This window comes from Schistocerca americana, chromosome 6, assembly GCF_021461395.2.
Source record: "Schistocerca americana isolate TAMUIC-IGC-003095 chromosome 6, iqSchAmer2.1, whole genome shotgun sequence".
Classification (NCBI taxonomy): domain Eukaryota; kingdom Metazoa; phylum Arthropoda; class Insecta; order Orthoptera; family Acrididae; genus Schistocerca; species Schistocerca americana.
This window is the reverse complement of record NC_060124.1, coordinates 607,330,547-607,346,911: the sequence shown is the minus strand read 5'-3', so window position 1 is coordinate 607,346,911 and position 16,365 is coordinate 607,330,547. Positions and strand designations below refer to the sequence as shown.

Here is a 16,365-nt window from a genome sequence, read left to right as displayed (position 1 = left end):
ACACTCTCTGGCCCACCTTCCTATTCATAACGAACCTTCCTCCCCTTATTCTGCTGCAGCTGATACTACCCTATACTCGTCTCACCAGAAATCTTAGTCTTCTTTCCATTTAACTTCACTGGCCCCCACTGTATATAGATTGAGCATTAGCATTTCGCTTTTCAGATTTTCTAGCTTCCCTACCACGTTCAGACTTCTGATGTCCCACGCCCCGACTCGCAGAACGTTACTTCCCTTAGTTTTCATTCTCAAGGTCACCTTCCCCTTGAAAGTCCGCTTCCGGAGATTCGAATGGGGGGATTAGCCCGAAATGTTTTGCCAATGGAGGGATCATCATGACACTTTTTTCAGTTTTGGACCACATGTCCCGCGGATACACATTATGTATCTTTAATGCTGGTCCGGCTTAAAGTCAAGCGCCGGCACCCCGGTCGGGAATGTTAGAGCAGAGAGGGCTACGGAGAAGACGTCAGCCAATCGCACGCGGACCCACCCCTCTCTAGGACGACAACACGGCGGCAGCGCCCTCAACACGAAGAGGACTTAAAAAGCGTGGCCGTGGCCCAGCTGAAGACCGGCAGTTCGCCGACTTCCACAGTGGCATCAAGAATAGACCCTTCTATAGCAACGACTTAGGAATTATGTTACTTCTCTTGTATTACGAACTGTATATACTGAAGAGATTACTTGTTTGTCTGTCACCCTTTGTTCGCGGCACATCTATATCTCACGAAGTTAGGCATTGTAATCATTTCCTTTTGTAATAAACTTGATTAATATGATTTGCTCGAATTTTTGTATAGCGATCCGAGAAAGCAGATTTCCTAGCCACCCAATATTCGACGAGTAGGCAGGAAAAACACTGACGGCAAGGAGGTCAACGGATCCCACAGTGACAGCCACCACTGATTCTCTGTTTTCCTTTTTTGTGGGCTTTAGTGTTTTGCTGGCGCCTTAATTCTGTCTTGTCTTTTGTTTGCAGGGGCGTGTTTACTTGTTTTAACAGTATCTCTTACAGTGTTTTTTGCTGATCAGTGTTTTCAGGTGGGCGTTGCAGAACTTTTGTTTGCTTTTTTACTTATTGTCTGCATTTGTTTCTCCCACTATGCCCACCCCACCTATCGCACCCCCTGGTCAGGCCCCACAGCTGCAAGCGTTAGATGCAACGCAGCTAATGCAGCTGTTTCAGTTCCAGAGCCAACAAATATCAACCCTGCTAAATACGGTGCAGCAGCAACTGGCCAACGCTCCGGACCCTCCAGAACCACAAACTACACCTACTGTAGCTCTGAGTGTCATACCGTCTTTTCGCCAGTTTAATCAAAACCGAGAGGAATGGTTCGAGTGGTTGCAACAGTTTGAAGCCCACGTAATTACTCACAACGTACTAGGTACTGCGAAACTCCACTATTTCTTGTCCACAGTAGGCAGTGCAGTATTTAGACTAATTCTGAAATTTTTACCTCCCGCTACTCAAGAATGAACTTTTCTATGATCAGGTTGTAGATTCGCGCTAACTAACTATTGTGACCAACAAGTATATGTGGCAGGCCTCTGACAGAACGAGTGTGACTTCTTACGCCGGAAGCCACCATTGGTGGTGATTTTTATTCAAAATTAAGCAATGGCCATGTTCGAACCTTGCGACGCAGAACGTTTCGCTAACTAGTCGAAGATTTCCACGGGTTTTCAAGTCTAGAGATTCCGAAATACGCTACCTGCTCGTGATGTTCGATTTTTTCGCTCAGAACATTTACGGCTACATATTGTAGCTGAAACACGTGGTCTCGTGGGTAGTTTTATTTAATATGCGCACGGGTACGGCAAAACATACTATCGAGATGCAGTAGTGTACGAACTGTGAAACACGGCACAAATCTGGATCGCAATATGGCCGCTCAGCAGCCTCAGAGTACTCTCGACTCTCGCGACAATGCGGGCATAGTGTTTGTTGTCTCAGAGCTGCGGGGATGCAGCTCTCGAGAGACGGAGGTCGACGCCTAGACGCCAGAGCGCCGTGTCTGAGGTCTCGCCTCATTCCCGGTCCCTGCTGGCGGGCTGTTCACACGACTCGTAAAATCTCTCTGACAGTGGATCAACTCTCAGCTGTGTAGGCCTAGCCTAGCTCAACACCGTGGCTGCTGCACGGGCGCACGCTGCACTCACATCCGGATGGACGGCGCTTCAGATTCGAGTCGCACGTGGATCCCACGAGCTGGTGAAAGTCGCTCCCGGAAAGGCGAGCACGCTCCACTGCCGCCCCCGCGCTCTCTCTGCCTCCCTCCGAGGCCGCTCAGTCGGCCGTGTCCCAAGGCGGGGGGTAACTTTAGAAACAAGGCTTGCAGCAGAAGCCAGTACCTTACGCAAGCACTGTATACAGGAGAGAGGAATGTCCAGTTTGAATGCCTACATTCTGCTGCCGATTCTGATTCGCTGGAAGGCCTGTGTTAAATCCTGCCTAGTCGTCAAAGATGGGCTGTCTAGAAAACCTGCTTTCTAGGATCGCTAGACAACATTCAACCAAATCGTATTAATGAGTTTTATTACTAATGACCAGTTACAATAGTTAACTTTGCTTTACGCAGACCTGTTGCAAGCAAAGGGCGACATACGAAATGATGAAGTTTCTTCAGTATAACAATTCCAAAATCTGATACACTGAGGGTTCAAGCGAAGTAGTGAGCTGTGACGCTTCTACGCAAGTCGCTAGCCTCGAGGCTGCTGTTCGACTGGTCGCGGCTCTTACGTCCTCTTCCCACAGAGGCCGCTGCTGTAGCGCTGTCGTCCTGGACAGGGGCCGGTCAGCGTGCCATTGTCTGACGTCGTCCCACGGCCATCTTTTGCCTCTCGTTGCCGACTAGCTTGTCGGCGCTCGACTTTACGCCGTGGCAGCCTGGGTGTGCACGAGTCTGCAGCTGGGCGAAGTGCAGGAGTCAGTCGCACCAGCTTGGGGTTGAGGTGGCAAGTCGCAGGGCCTCTGGGCTGCAGCTGGTCTTTCATCATTTCCGAAGGCTGGCGTTAGAGATTACTTGCCCAGCGCAGAAAGCGTACAACGCATTCGAAAGTCGGCATCCGACCCTGCTTCGGCACTTTGCCCGGCGAGTGCTGTGCGTCAGCGAGCCCGGGTTTGTTCAGTAAGAAGAGGCGTCACAGCAGGGCGCGCAGCCACCGCACGGCCGCACACCGTGTTGTGCCGGACAACAGCGACGGACACATTCAAACTGGCGGCTAGTCTTACTCTGTGAGGCAGTAATAACAAAACGGCAAAACCACTGCGTCTGTCTCAAAAACTACTAGACAAATTCTCAACGAGTTTTCAAAGCTGACTTGAGCCTAAGTTCGGACAACGTAAGGCTTTATTTCTTCAAAATAGGAACACACAAAAAAAAACGACTCCGTAATTTACAGTTTTATCTAAAATCGTCCGCTCAGCGTAGTAGTTAGGATTTAATCATAAAAGCTTAAAACACCAAAAAAAACCGAATAGATGGCGCTATTAGTTTCGTAGTACATTGAAGAACCAATAGAAGTCTGACGGTTTTTTTTATCTCAGCGACAGATGTATTTTTGGATGTTTATGTCAGTGACAGAACTATGCGCCGCAATAGTATCTTTACCAATAAAAATTAACAATGGACTTTTTTGGCTAGGGCGTACGGATTTAGTTATTCCGCTTTGTGCATTATAAACTTAATGCCATTGCTTTGCCTCTTTTGCCAAGTTTTGTTTATATTCTTTGTCAGGAAAAGCGAATTAATTAAGCTTCCTCGGAGATTTTGACTTCGCTTTGTTTAAGAATAAAGACGCCTAGAAGACAGTCGAGTCTCTCCGAATCCGCCAGACCGGCTAAAAGACTGAGGAGTAGGCTATGTGGTCTCAAGAATCCAGCCAATATAGTGAGGCGCGAGACTTGCTGCAGCTCGAGGACACCAGCCTTCGACTCGCACTTTGGAAACGCCTTCCGAAAGCGAGGAGCGACGTAATGTGACCGAGAGCGTCATGCGTTATCTCGCTCCACAGAAACCTTCGCTCAGAGAGGCTTAAAATTACTTCTCTCCAAGGCAACATTATAGAAGCGGAAATTTTAACGACAAGTGATGCAGGCGACAGAGTTTTTATACCTAACAGTTTACCATTCCGCTTTAAACTCGCAGAATTTTGGTGAGTCACGGCGATATGGAAAGCACTAGGCCAGGGGCTGCGTGTCGCAGGCGTGGACCTGAGTGCCGGTTGCCTCTGTCTGGCACGGCCGTCTCCGCGGAGGAGCGCGCTGTGCGGTTTGCGTCCGGACGAAAAGGAACGCGAGACGAGACCGGACTTTGGGTGCGCACAGTCACCTAATTCGCCGCAGCCACGGTTGTTTCGGACACGACGGTTGCGCAGAAACTGGGTGCTCACGCGTCGATCTACCGCGTGTGCCACTCCGTCCTACACACAGGCATTCCGCCGCCCCCTCAGTCTGCCCGTCTACACACCCCTGGCATTGCAACCGCGTGGCGAATCCGCGTGGGTGGCGCTCGCCTGTATCACTCGCTATGCACGCGGCTCTCACTCACCGCGCGACGGCCAGCAGCCGCGTGGCCTTTCCGTGCGGGCAAGGAAGCACGGGCTCTAGCTATACAGCTTCGACACGACCTAGCAGCACTAATGGGCCGGCAAGCGTTCAAAAACATTTAGAATTAGAATTCGTCTCTAGCTGTCGATTTTTCACTATTTCTATGGAGAAGGCGTGTCTTGTATAGCTGAGATTCAGCACAATATAACGAAAATTAAAGTGACAACCGAATATTGAATGCTCAATAACATTGTTTCAGTTGTGGAACTGCATGTTTATGTGAAATAGTAGCTGATGAATTAATGCTCACTTTCAGTCAGCTGCTAAAATCGCACTAACAGACATATTTTGATCAGAACAAATTTAAAAAAAAATGTTGACAGTCTGACAAGACTGTAATTGTCAACTTTGTTTGAAATTAACGAAAAAGCTTCAGTTCTGCTAAACTGGAGGGTTTTGTGAGTGAAACAAACAAGTGAGCTAACAGGAATTGTTACATTTGATAACATGAACAGAAAGATAAAGGACGTGTAAGGTGTAAAGGTGAAAAGAATCGGTATTATTTGAGAACATAATGGATAATTATTCAGATAAGGTCATTCAAACAAATTTATTCGCCAATAAATTATCTGTAAATTACATAACAAATAACATTTAATACCACTCTATTTTATTTGTTTACTTCTTGCACAAAATTAGCATTTGTTCCCTTGGTTCGGTGCATTTTCTATTATTTAAATAACTTTTTAAATATTTGTCGTGAAACATGTCTTTGCACCTCAGTGGCTCAAGTTAAAGGCTGCAAAACTTAGGCTTAGTGTTCGATCCCCGGCTGCTACAACGATTTTCTGTGTTATTATCGCTTCTTTCACCTATAATAAAAGGGACACCACCGTTACAGGTAAGCCGATCCAATGGACACGGAATATGTTCTGCTTTCTTTTTCATAACAAACGTACTTTATTATAACTATAAAAATTATTTTTCCGTCGTTTTACTTGCTTTATGCGCTGTGGATTATAAGTTCACTTACATACATGTTCAGATCGTACGGAAAATATAGTGACTCATCTTTTCTATGCAACCAGTTTTGCATGAAAATCTCGTTGGCAAAAATTTACAAATATTGGAGAAACGCTTCACACTAAACAAGAGAGTACCGATGCTGTACATCATTGTCGGAAACGAACCGTTTGATGTCGAATATTTAATGCGCTTTTATGCAGGAAGGTGCTTAACAAACAAGAAAATTAATTTTCGAGAATAGCTCTCTTGGACAACGGTGGCTTTTTTGACTGTTCATCTTCATTTTTAAACAAGAAAAGAACCTTTAAAAATCGGCTGTCTCTGACTGGCGGTTTATAGAATACTTTACTATAGAATACACTCTGGCAAATAAACGTAGAAAGGAGAATTTTTCATCGCCCAATGGACGTCCGAGATTAATTTCCAATTGCCATAACAAATATGTGCTGTGTTCTACAAAATAATGTGCCAGAAAGAGATGGCTATGTATTTGAAGACATATTGTACGTCCTTCTAGAACACGAACCGCCCCCCCCCCCCCCAATTACTGCAAGGTGTCGAAAGTGGTCATGAAATTTATTTCACGACCCAAGGAGGGTCTGGCTGCTTCGAGACGTGCACGGACTCTAAAGGCAGCCACGGAAGTTACCTACGAGACTGACTGCGCGGAACCAGCAGGCTGTCGCAGCTGCGCAGCCGCCAAGCACGCCATTTTTTTATTGGCTGCCGTAGAAGGCCCGTCTCGTGCTTTACAGCCCTACCACGCTACCGAGACGGCGCCCTTCATTTCTCTTTGTACCCGCCAACACGTCTCCCCTCCCACAGGTAATATGACGCAGGAACTCTGCGTAAGCAGCCGACAAAAACTCTCACTCTTCAAAACCTTTCTTAGATTGCTAACACTGTCGGATATGTGTGTCTGCTTAGTATAATTACGGCACGCGTGGTTTGAGTGCTACAAAATGAGTGAACCAAGCAAGAACTCAGTGGTTCCTAACGATTAACATCACCAGCCTTTAAACCTAAAAATCTTCTAAGGTCTCCTAAAACGTTTATGGGTTGCTGCTGGACGTCCAGAACCATCCAACGTGTTTACGAGTGAGCTTGCCGTTAGAATATGGAATAGTTTTTTGATCGGACATCTATCTACGCAATTACGTAGAGCTTCGAAATTCACAGATTTCGGAAGAGCCACTGGGTTCGAGTATACAACGGAGATCATAATAACACAACACACTAGCAACTTGTGTACTGTGAAAGTGTTAAGAGACGAGTGGAAGACGTTTTCCGTCTTTCTCTGCTAACCTTAATTATTGCAACAAATCCTTACCAACGATTTAAAACCAAGCAGTTCATCTCTATGTCTGTCCATGAGCAAGGACGGCTTACAACAGACTTCAGACAAATAATAGCCAAAGAAATGTCAAAGAAATCGGGTCACTTGTTTCTAATGACATTATGATTGAAAAAGAAGAATTTATACGCATCTGATTTGAGAAGTGAAGTGGAATCAAAATAAATTATTTGCAAATAAGATTATCAGCTAAAAGTCATACATCGAACTCATGATGAAAGTGGAATTCTGAGGTGGACTGCATGTACAGGAAGTATTTTCTTTAGTGCAACAGCGGTAAATCTCCGTAAATCGAATAAAGTTTTCGATGAGACGTTTCAACAAAAATAGTTGTTCTGAAAACTAATTTAAAAGAAACGAAAAGTGCATTCGTTGAATAAATGACGAAGAGCTGCAGCTATAAATGCAATTGCATCTCAGATTTATCTATTATCCTTAACAGTATTTAATTCACAGATGTTGAACAAGTGTTTTTATTCGTCTAAGTGAATAGTGTTTCGAATAACAGCGAATAGCAGTTTGTATCTGTATTCGTTATTCGTCATTGACATAAATTTTGCACAAGCCTGGCGCTAAGCAAAACGCAACGCGCGTGCACACGTTGTAAATTCGCAGCGTGTAGGGGAGTGAGTGTAGGCGCGTGAAACCCGCGTGGCTCACTCGAGCCCAGCTCACGCGACCGCCACCATCGTCGGTAATGGTCGGCCACTTCCGCCGACGTACGCCAAGCGTATTTGCGCTCTCACTCGCACAGCACACCCTAGGTGCTGGCGGCCCACGCAGTCGCTTGCCTACTCTCTGCTTCCTTCCGAGACGCAGTTCTGCATGTTCTCAGGTCGTCTCTCATCTGTCACTCTCTTCACACGGTGCTATAGGCCTACTCTGTTCATCATAAGAATAAACCTGATGTAAACACTACGCCGTGTATTCATAAGGATACATTGTACGCTATGTTACACGCACATAGACTGAGCGATAATGCGGAACAACCGGCGGATTAAACTTGGATAGCACTGGCCAGCCAGCGGTCCAACTAACCTGCAACGATGTGAACAGTTTCCGTTCAGACGTAAAAAGAGGAAAGAAACAATATAGTTTCGATTGTCATTTAATTTTTGAAGAGAATCAAATAATATTCGGCAAGACTGTAGCACTACCGCGCCCTTCTTAGGTGAGCAGACAGAAAGCATAAAACGCTCTCGTTCCCACCTGACACAGTATGCTAATTACAAACAAGAGTTCTGAAAATCCCTTAAACGCAGGATAATTTTTCTGGGCGAGCTTTTTGTCATGCAAAAGCGTACTGCGGGGACTTCACCGTACGGTTGAATACTGAAGGCGCTGAAGATAATAATTACAGTCAGTCGTCTGGTTATCTCTTAGCTCCTTCCTTATCCGAATCCGAGAAACACATTTCAGTTTTCGAACTGTCATCTGCTACGTTGATAACGAGTCATTCAACAGCAAAATCCACGAAGCCTATCAGGTCTTTTTTTTATGACGTGCCTTTGAATGTCCCGCCAGCGTTCGGCAGTGACGGGTGAAAAAGCTGCGTGCGTTAGTTCCATAACGTCTGGCAGATTAACAGTCTTGTTATTTCTCGGGCCAAATTCCTTGAATTGGTTCCAGATCAGTTCTTTTGGGTTCACGTTGTTAATGATACAGTGGGAAATGCAAAAATACAGCTTTTGTATATTGTGCCCGATGCTGTGAAAATGATTGTTTTTCGTGTTTTTATGACCCTTATATACATCTGTCGTATAAAGAGTATTTAGTTTTTCATTTTTCCCTTAAATGTTAAATTTAAGCGACCTTTATAAAAGTCCTTCATAAAATATTAAAAATTAAGAATTTATATTTAAAATGGAAACATCAATTTCGCGTGCAATGCGTGATTAAAAACAAGAAGACGTGCATATTCATAACAAATGATGATGAATTTTACAATTACGAGATGTAAGTATTTCCAATTGAACGAGAAAAAAATGATTCGTGAGAGACTTGAAGCAGCGAACCACGAATTGCAATAAATTATCAATATATAGCGCTACCGATTCCGCTGTGCAAGTAGTTGGTGCTTGTATCTAAACTGCATGTAATACAATGCCTAGGAAAACTTCAAAGCCGACTATCTCTGTCAATTTGTGCAAAACGTTAAGAACTAGCTATTTCTCGTCACTTCCTAGCCGTGTTCCACACGCGTGTTTTACTACGGATAATGAAGCAACCTCAGTCGTTTTCATGCTGCGTATTAAGAGCGCGACAATCAAAGCACGACAGTGTGGAGGCTCTGACTGTACAGGGTTTTTTAAATAAAAACTACTTAGCTAAAGCGTGATTAAGAAAAACGTTGATAGCTGTTAACAGATTTGAACATCTTAAAGTTTCATTTAACGTAACTTAGTAATAATACATCTAATTCGTAAGTAGGATCTACATTCATGAGTGAACGAGTGGTACGGCTTCTGACCAACCATCGCATCTGTGTTTGTTAACATGAGGTTTATTCTTACGATGAACGGAGTACAACAAGTATTTGTGCAGTCGGCTGTTTCAGTGCTCCAGGTGTACTGCGATGATGCGATCGGTCGGAAAATAATGCGGCTGGCGGAACTCGGAGGAGGTGGGAAGGCCGCGCGAGTGGAAGAGCGGCAGCTGAGACGAGTGGGGGCGGGGCGGCGCCGTGGCCGGCAGACGGGGCGCCGTCACGGGCGACGGACACGCGGCCTGGCCTGTCGCAGCGACACCGAGCCCCGTGGGAGCGCCTCGGGCTGCGGCTGCCTGGCCCCGCACCTCACCACAACTCCCCACGCACCTCTCTCCAGCTCCGCCCATCTCTCCAGCTCACCTCACCAACGTCTAGACGAGGCGGTGTCACTCGAGCGACGTCTTACTAAACACAGCCCTCCGAAATTCTTCCTTCACCAAAAAGACGAAATAAATATTCCCGAATTCGAACCAAGAACAGCTGCCAATATGAACAACGTAGAAATGGATATCCCAGGAGTAGTGAACCCACTTGAATCACTTAACAAAAGCGTCTTCCGGCACAGACTGTATACCAGTTTGGTTCCTGATGCAATAGCTCCATAATTAACAATCGTATACAACCGTTCGTTCTACGGAAGATCCGTACCCAAAGGCGGGCAAGCTTCACAGCTCACACCCGTATTCGAGATAAGTAGCGGGAGTAATCCACTACATTACAGGCCTACATCATTAAGGTCATCATGCAGCAGCATTCTGGAACGTATATTATGTTCGAACATTATGACTTACCTCGAAGAGAACGGTCTATTGAGACACAGTCTGGCCGAGCGGTTCTAGGGGCTTCAGCCTGGATCCGCACTGCTGCTACGGTCGTAGGTTCGAATCCTGCCTCGGGCATGGATGTGTGTGATGTCCTTAGGTTAGTCAGGTTTAAGTAGTTCTAAGTTCTAGGGGACTGATGACCTCAGATGTTAAATTCCATAGTGCTTAGAGACATTTGAACCATTTGACACACAGTCAACATGGATTTAGAAAACATCGTTGTTGTGAAACACAGCTAGCTATTTACTCACACGAAGTGTTGAGTGCTGTCGACAAGGGATTTGAAATTGATTCCATATTTCTACATCTCCAAAGGCTTTCGACACTGTAACACACAAGTGGCTTGTAGTGAAATTGGGTGTTTATGGAATATCGTCTCAGTTATGTGACTAGATTCGTGATTTCCTGTCAGAGAGGCCACAGTTCATAGTAATTGACGGGTGATTTCTGGCGTTCCGCAAGGAAGTGTTATAGGCCATCTGCTATTTGTTCCTCATACAAACGATTTAGGAGACAAGCTGATCAGCTTTCTTACGTTGTTTGCACGTGAAGTTGTCGTTATCGACTGGTATGTCATCAGAAGATCAAAACAAATTGCAAAACGATTTAGAAAAGATATCTGTATGGTGCAAAAATTGGCAACTGAACCTAAATAATGAATAGTGTGACGTCATCCACATGAGTGCGAAAAGAAATCCGTTAAACTTCCATTGCACGATAAATGAGTCAAATCTAAAGGCTGTAAATTGAACTAAATACTTGGGACAACTTAAATTGGAAGGAATAAACACAAAATGTTGTGGAGAAAGCTACCCAAAGACTGCATTTTATTGGCACGACGCTTAGAAAATGTAACTGCCTACACAAGGCTAGTCTGTCCTCTTTTAGAATAGTGCTGCGCGGTGCGTTATCCCTACCAGATGCGGCTGACGGAGTACATCGAGAAAGTTCAAAAAAGGGCAGCACGTTTTGTATTATCGCGAAGCAGGGGAGAGAGTGTCGCTGAAGTGATACAAGATTTGGAGTGAACATCGTTAAAAGGCAGGTGTTTTGCGTTGCGGCGGGATCTTCTCACAAAATTTCAATCGGTTGTATCTCTCTAAAGGCTGACAAGTACACGCCCAGCACCGAACTGGGTGGTTCCCGTCCGGCGTACCGACGCACATCTTCCGTGCTGCCCGCACACGGCTCGCGGTCCCACGAAGGGATCGGGTGCAGTCGCTGCCGACGCGACAACACACAGCCGCGCACTGAACATCCTCGTGCTCTGGTGCCAACAGCCTCTACGTCTTTTGTGTGTCGTTCGGCGAGCATTTTTACCCGATTGTTCCGTCTCTCACAGATACCGAGCTTACATATACAGCAAACAGCAAGTCGTATCGTCACGTGCGTGCCTGTGCCCGGCATTTGGGACTCTGTTTCCCACACAGTACAAAAAAAAAAAAAAAAAAAAAAAAAAAAAAAAAAAAAAAAAGGTTACTTCGAAGGTCTGCCATATATGTCGCGTGACGAGGGCCTCCCGTCGGGTAGACCGCTCGCGTGGTGCAAGTCTTTCGATTTGACGCCACTTCGCCGACTTGCGCATCGATGGGAATGAAATAATGAAGATGATTAGGACAACACAACACCCAGTCCCTGAGCGGAGAAAATCTCCGACCCAGCCGGGACTCGAACCCGGGCACTTAGGATTGACAGTCTGTCGCGCTGACCCCCTTTTTTTTTATCTCATTGTGTTCGCTTTTGTTCGTTGCATCCGCTCGGGGCGACGTCGTAAGACATGCATTGAAGTTCGTTGTTGATCGATTAACTCAGTTTTTTTATTACAGAGGGCTGCCAACCCTCTGACCGAACACGCTGAGCTACTGTGCCGGCGACCACTCAGCTACCGGGGCGGTCACTGGACACGCAATGAGGACGGGGAAGGCCGGTTGGCGTGCGGCCACCTGCAGCCTGGAGCGGCCGCACTGCGCCCTCCCTCGGGCACAGTCAGAATGTGAAACACAGGCTTCCCAACGGGCCCGACTTAAAACACCACCAGACAGCTTCCCTTTACTTCACCTACCACTTCGGCTACCATTCGGACACCCTGGGCCGCAGACCTGCTGCGGCCGCAGTGGGCACGCCGGCTCTGTTGACAGAGTGAGAGGCTGGCGCGCCGTTAGCAGGTCAGAGGCGTTCCCTGGCGAGCCGCAGCCGCAGCCGGGCCGGCCGGAACCGGCACCGGGGGCCAGCCAGCTCCACCACTGCCACGAGCGGCCGACACGCGGGCGGCTCCGTCGCGCCTTCTGCCGCTGGGGTCGGCTGAGCACCTGATGGCTGGCACGAGCCGCGACGGCGACACAGGCTGTGAGCGGCCGGCGCCTACTGCCCACCGGCCGGTGGTGCTACCCTCGTACGGGAAGACTCTGTGTAGGGCTGGATGGCGATGCCGTGTCGCCTGTACACCAATGTTCGGCAACATCTCTCTCCTCAACACTCTCGTCATCTAACACGTGCCCTCACATCGCTGCTCCGGACTGTGCCGGAAGGCTCAGTTAACACCCTCGCTATAACTTGAAGCTACTCGCCTAACACCTGGATCACCCGACGTCACTCCTGTTGAGGAACTACGATCTGTCATCGTCGTTTGATTTCGGAGCTTTAAAAAACAGCCACCGTTTCAAATCAAATTACACGAATACCAAGTCCGCACATTATGCGAACAACTATTCCTTTTAATATTTTTGTACATGTCTGCCTTCATCACTGATTACTTCTATTGACGCTTGTCATATGCATACATGTTTTTAATAGCAACAAGCGGAAACGAAAATTGGGACTAAAATGATTTTAGGCCGCTTTTTGGAATTATGTAATTAATGAGTAAAACGCTATTTCGCTTTACCCACAGTTAAAAAAAAATGGTTCAAATGACTCTGTGCACTTCTGAGATCATCAGTCTCCTAGAACTTGGAACTACTCGAACCTAACTAACCTAAGGACATCACAGACACCCATGCCCGAGGCAGGATTCGAACCTGCGACCGTAGCGGTCGCGCGGTTCCAGACTATAGCGCCTCATTTTCTTTCTAGCTTCAGACACAGTTTGATAACCAGAACAGTTATCTAGCGTAACACCGTGAAATGTTAACAAGAGAGCTCATGCCTTTCTTCTTCAAAACTCTTCCGTTATCTCTATCGGCTTCACTGTAGAATTACAATAACAATGCGTTTGTAGATTAGTTTATCCAACCGAGTTGCATGCACATACCATACGGCTGCCAAGTGTAGCAAAGATTGCAACAAGTAGAGCCGAAATGATAGTGTGTTTCAGTCATTTGGCTTTTTTTATTTGTCCAATATGTTACTGACTTCGGTCTTAACACATCCGTAAGGCTGCATAGTCAATCTATGTTGGAACAGAGTGAAAAAAATAGCGTACATGTTGAAGGTGCATTCTGCAAGCCCAGTTTCCGTGCGCTTCAGTAAATAACACAGTTGCAACTGGTACACTCTCAGACAAACGTGTTGCGAAAGCTTTGTTACCGAGGGAGGAGGCGCAGTGTTTAGCACACTGGACTGGCATTTGGGAGACGTCGGTTCAAACCCGCGTCTGGCCATCCTGATTTAGGTTTTCCGTGATTTCTCTAAATCGCTTCACGCAAATGCCGGGATGGTTCCTTTGAAAGGGCACGGCCGACGTCTTTCCCCATCCTTCCCTAATCCGATGGCACAGATGTCCTCGTAGTTTGGTCCCTCCCACAAATCAACCAACCAACCAAAAGCTTTGTTGAACGAGCCCCGTGTAGGTGGCTTTTGTCCGTTCCACCCCAGAGCGCGTCACTTCCTCACATCTCCGTACATAAATTTTCTTTATTTCAGGTCTATGGTCACAATTTTTTGCTGGTGATAAAAAATTTGTGGCCATAGATGTGAAATAAAAGAAATTTCTTCTATAATCGTATCACTGTTCAATTCGCGGCCATGTCGCAGCTTGTGAAAGCTGTATATTCAGTCCCTGTAGTGCACTATACACAGTTACAGCGATCCTGTGATCCGATACTGTGGAATTTGTTTCGCTACCTACGCGCATTATCTGGCATTTATGCGCGTTCACACTTAGTGGACACCCACCGTAGCTGCTGGAAACTTTTTGCACGACATTCTTACAATTGCGGGCAAAATTCTTAACTTTGAACAAGGTATCTCTCAAACCATCAATATTAAATTAATTAAATAACTCAAACTAAAATTTTGCGCAAGATTCAGCAATTACCGATAAAATAAATCGCAATACAGTTGGCTGTGTGGAGAGACAACCTTCAACCTCTAATTTCCATTCTAAGAACTCCAGTTTACAGATTATGCAGATGAAGTACTCTGAATTTGCCGCGCAGGGTAGCCGCCCGGTCTGAGCTGAGCCCCCCCCCCCCCCCGCCCCCCACTCCTCCTCCTCCCCCGCCGGAGGTTCGAGTCCTCCCTCGGGCATGTGTGTGTGTGTGTGTTGTCCTTAGTGTAAGTTAGTTTCAGTTAGATTAAGTAGTGTGTAAGCCTAGGGACCGAGGTCCTCGGCAACTTGGTCCCTTAGGAACTTACCACATATGTCCAAATCACCCTTAATTTATTTTTTGCAGTAAAGAAAATTACTCGCCATTTCCCACTTCTCTTTATACGTCAGATAACTGTCTAATGAGTAATGATGGCGCTTGCTGCGAGGCATCCAAACAGTGCATCAAGGATTTCCACCGTGATCCAGTGAGATACTGCTGGCGATGTTAGAGAGGTACGTGAGGTAGGCAGGAGTGGTAGATAAGTCATTTTGTCGCCTAAAGTCTCTCTCAGACTTGAGGAAACACCTTAACTGTTCCAGGGCCGGTCGGCGACATCTGCCGTCTCAGCTCGCCCTCCGCGTGCTGGAGTCCTCTCCAGCAGGGCGCAGGTGGGAGGGGGGGGGGGGAAGGTGGACGTAAGCGAAACACTGGCGCCTGGCGGCAATTCAGCTAATCACAAATTTCTCACACTATGATAATCTGTTTCTTAAGAGCGCTTTACATTGTCCTATCCAAATCTGAGAATTACATTACAAAATAAATTAACGCTCCAGTATACACGTAACTTAGCAATAGGGTTTTGCGGCTTGATGGATTGCTAAGTGGGGTAGGTCAAGTACCAAACTAAGAACTGAAATGTCGGGGGTTGTTCAGTACCCACAATTTTTACTGTCACTCAACGCTTCTTCCATCTCCGTCAATTATTATCTGCGTATGTGAAAAATGCCAAATCGTACCATACTTCTGGAAAAGGCCGCGCAAAAACCGGAGAAAGTATGCACGAATCACTTCCATCAAGTACCGTGATGATAATCTTTGAGTTAAGTTGCTACTTACGGCTACAAATCGAGACTATGAAGTACTTAGTCAAATATTTCTTAGTTTTCTCTTCAGACTTATTTTCAGTTGAGGTGTGCAAACAGATGACGTTAGTATAAATTAAACATCGTGCGACTTGTGAACTTGTTACATGTAACTGTAGGTGCTAACATTCTCTTACGAGTTTAAAAATGGTTCGAATGGCTCTGAGCACTATGCGACTTAACTTCTGAGGTCATCAGTCGCCTAGAACTTAGAACTAATTAAACCTATCTAACCTAAGGACATCACACACATCCATGCCCGAGGCAGGATTCGAACCTGCTACCGTAGCGGTCGCTCGGCTTCAGACTGTAGCGCCTAGAACCGCACGGCCACTCCGGCCGGCAGGAGTTTACAAAGAGTTGCCTCTCGGTCCCTGTGTGAGACAGTAGGTAATACCTCTGTTTTAGAAAACGTGATCCTTTCTGAGGAAAGATCCTGCACAACGCTGGAGAACAGTGGTTGTCGCGGTGTCTGAAAGGCGGGCGACTCCCGTGGAAATCCTCAAAAGGACGGCAGCATCGATAGCGACAATACAGGTGTGCCATAATTATCGTCTGCAGAGTGCAGCTACTTGCTTCAGCTTGCCTCCTGCAGCCGCCCTTCGTCGATCTGCTCTCGTCAAGTTCTCTGACGTAAGATATTGATGTTGTTATCTACTATATATGACCGGCTTTTCGTTATATCCACACATCAGATGGAGCAGCCACAAACATTTTCACTGCAAC

General features: G+C 46.4%; 1 protein-coding gene across 2 annotated transcripts in view; it reads right to left on the bottom strand.

Moving 5' to 3' along the window:
* The window catches only part of LOC124619243 (cadherin-99C), a 627,922-nt gene that overhangs the window by 487,685 nt on the left and 123,872 nt on the right, over nucleotides 1–16,365 (bottom strand). The gene's annotated exons all lie outside the window — the stretch shown is intronic.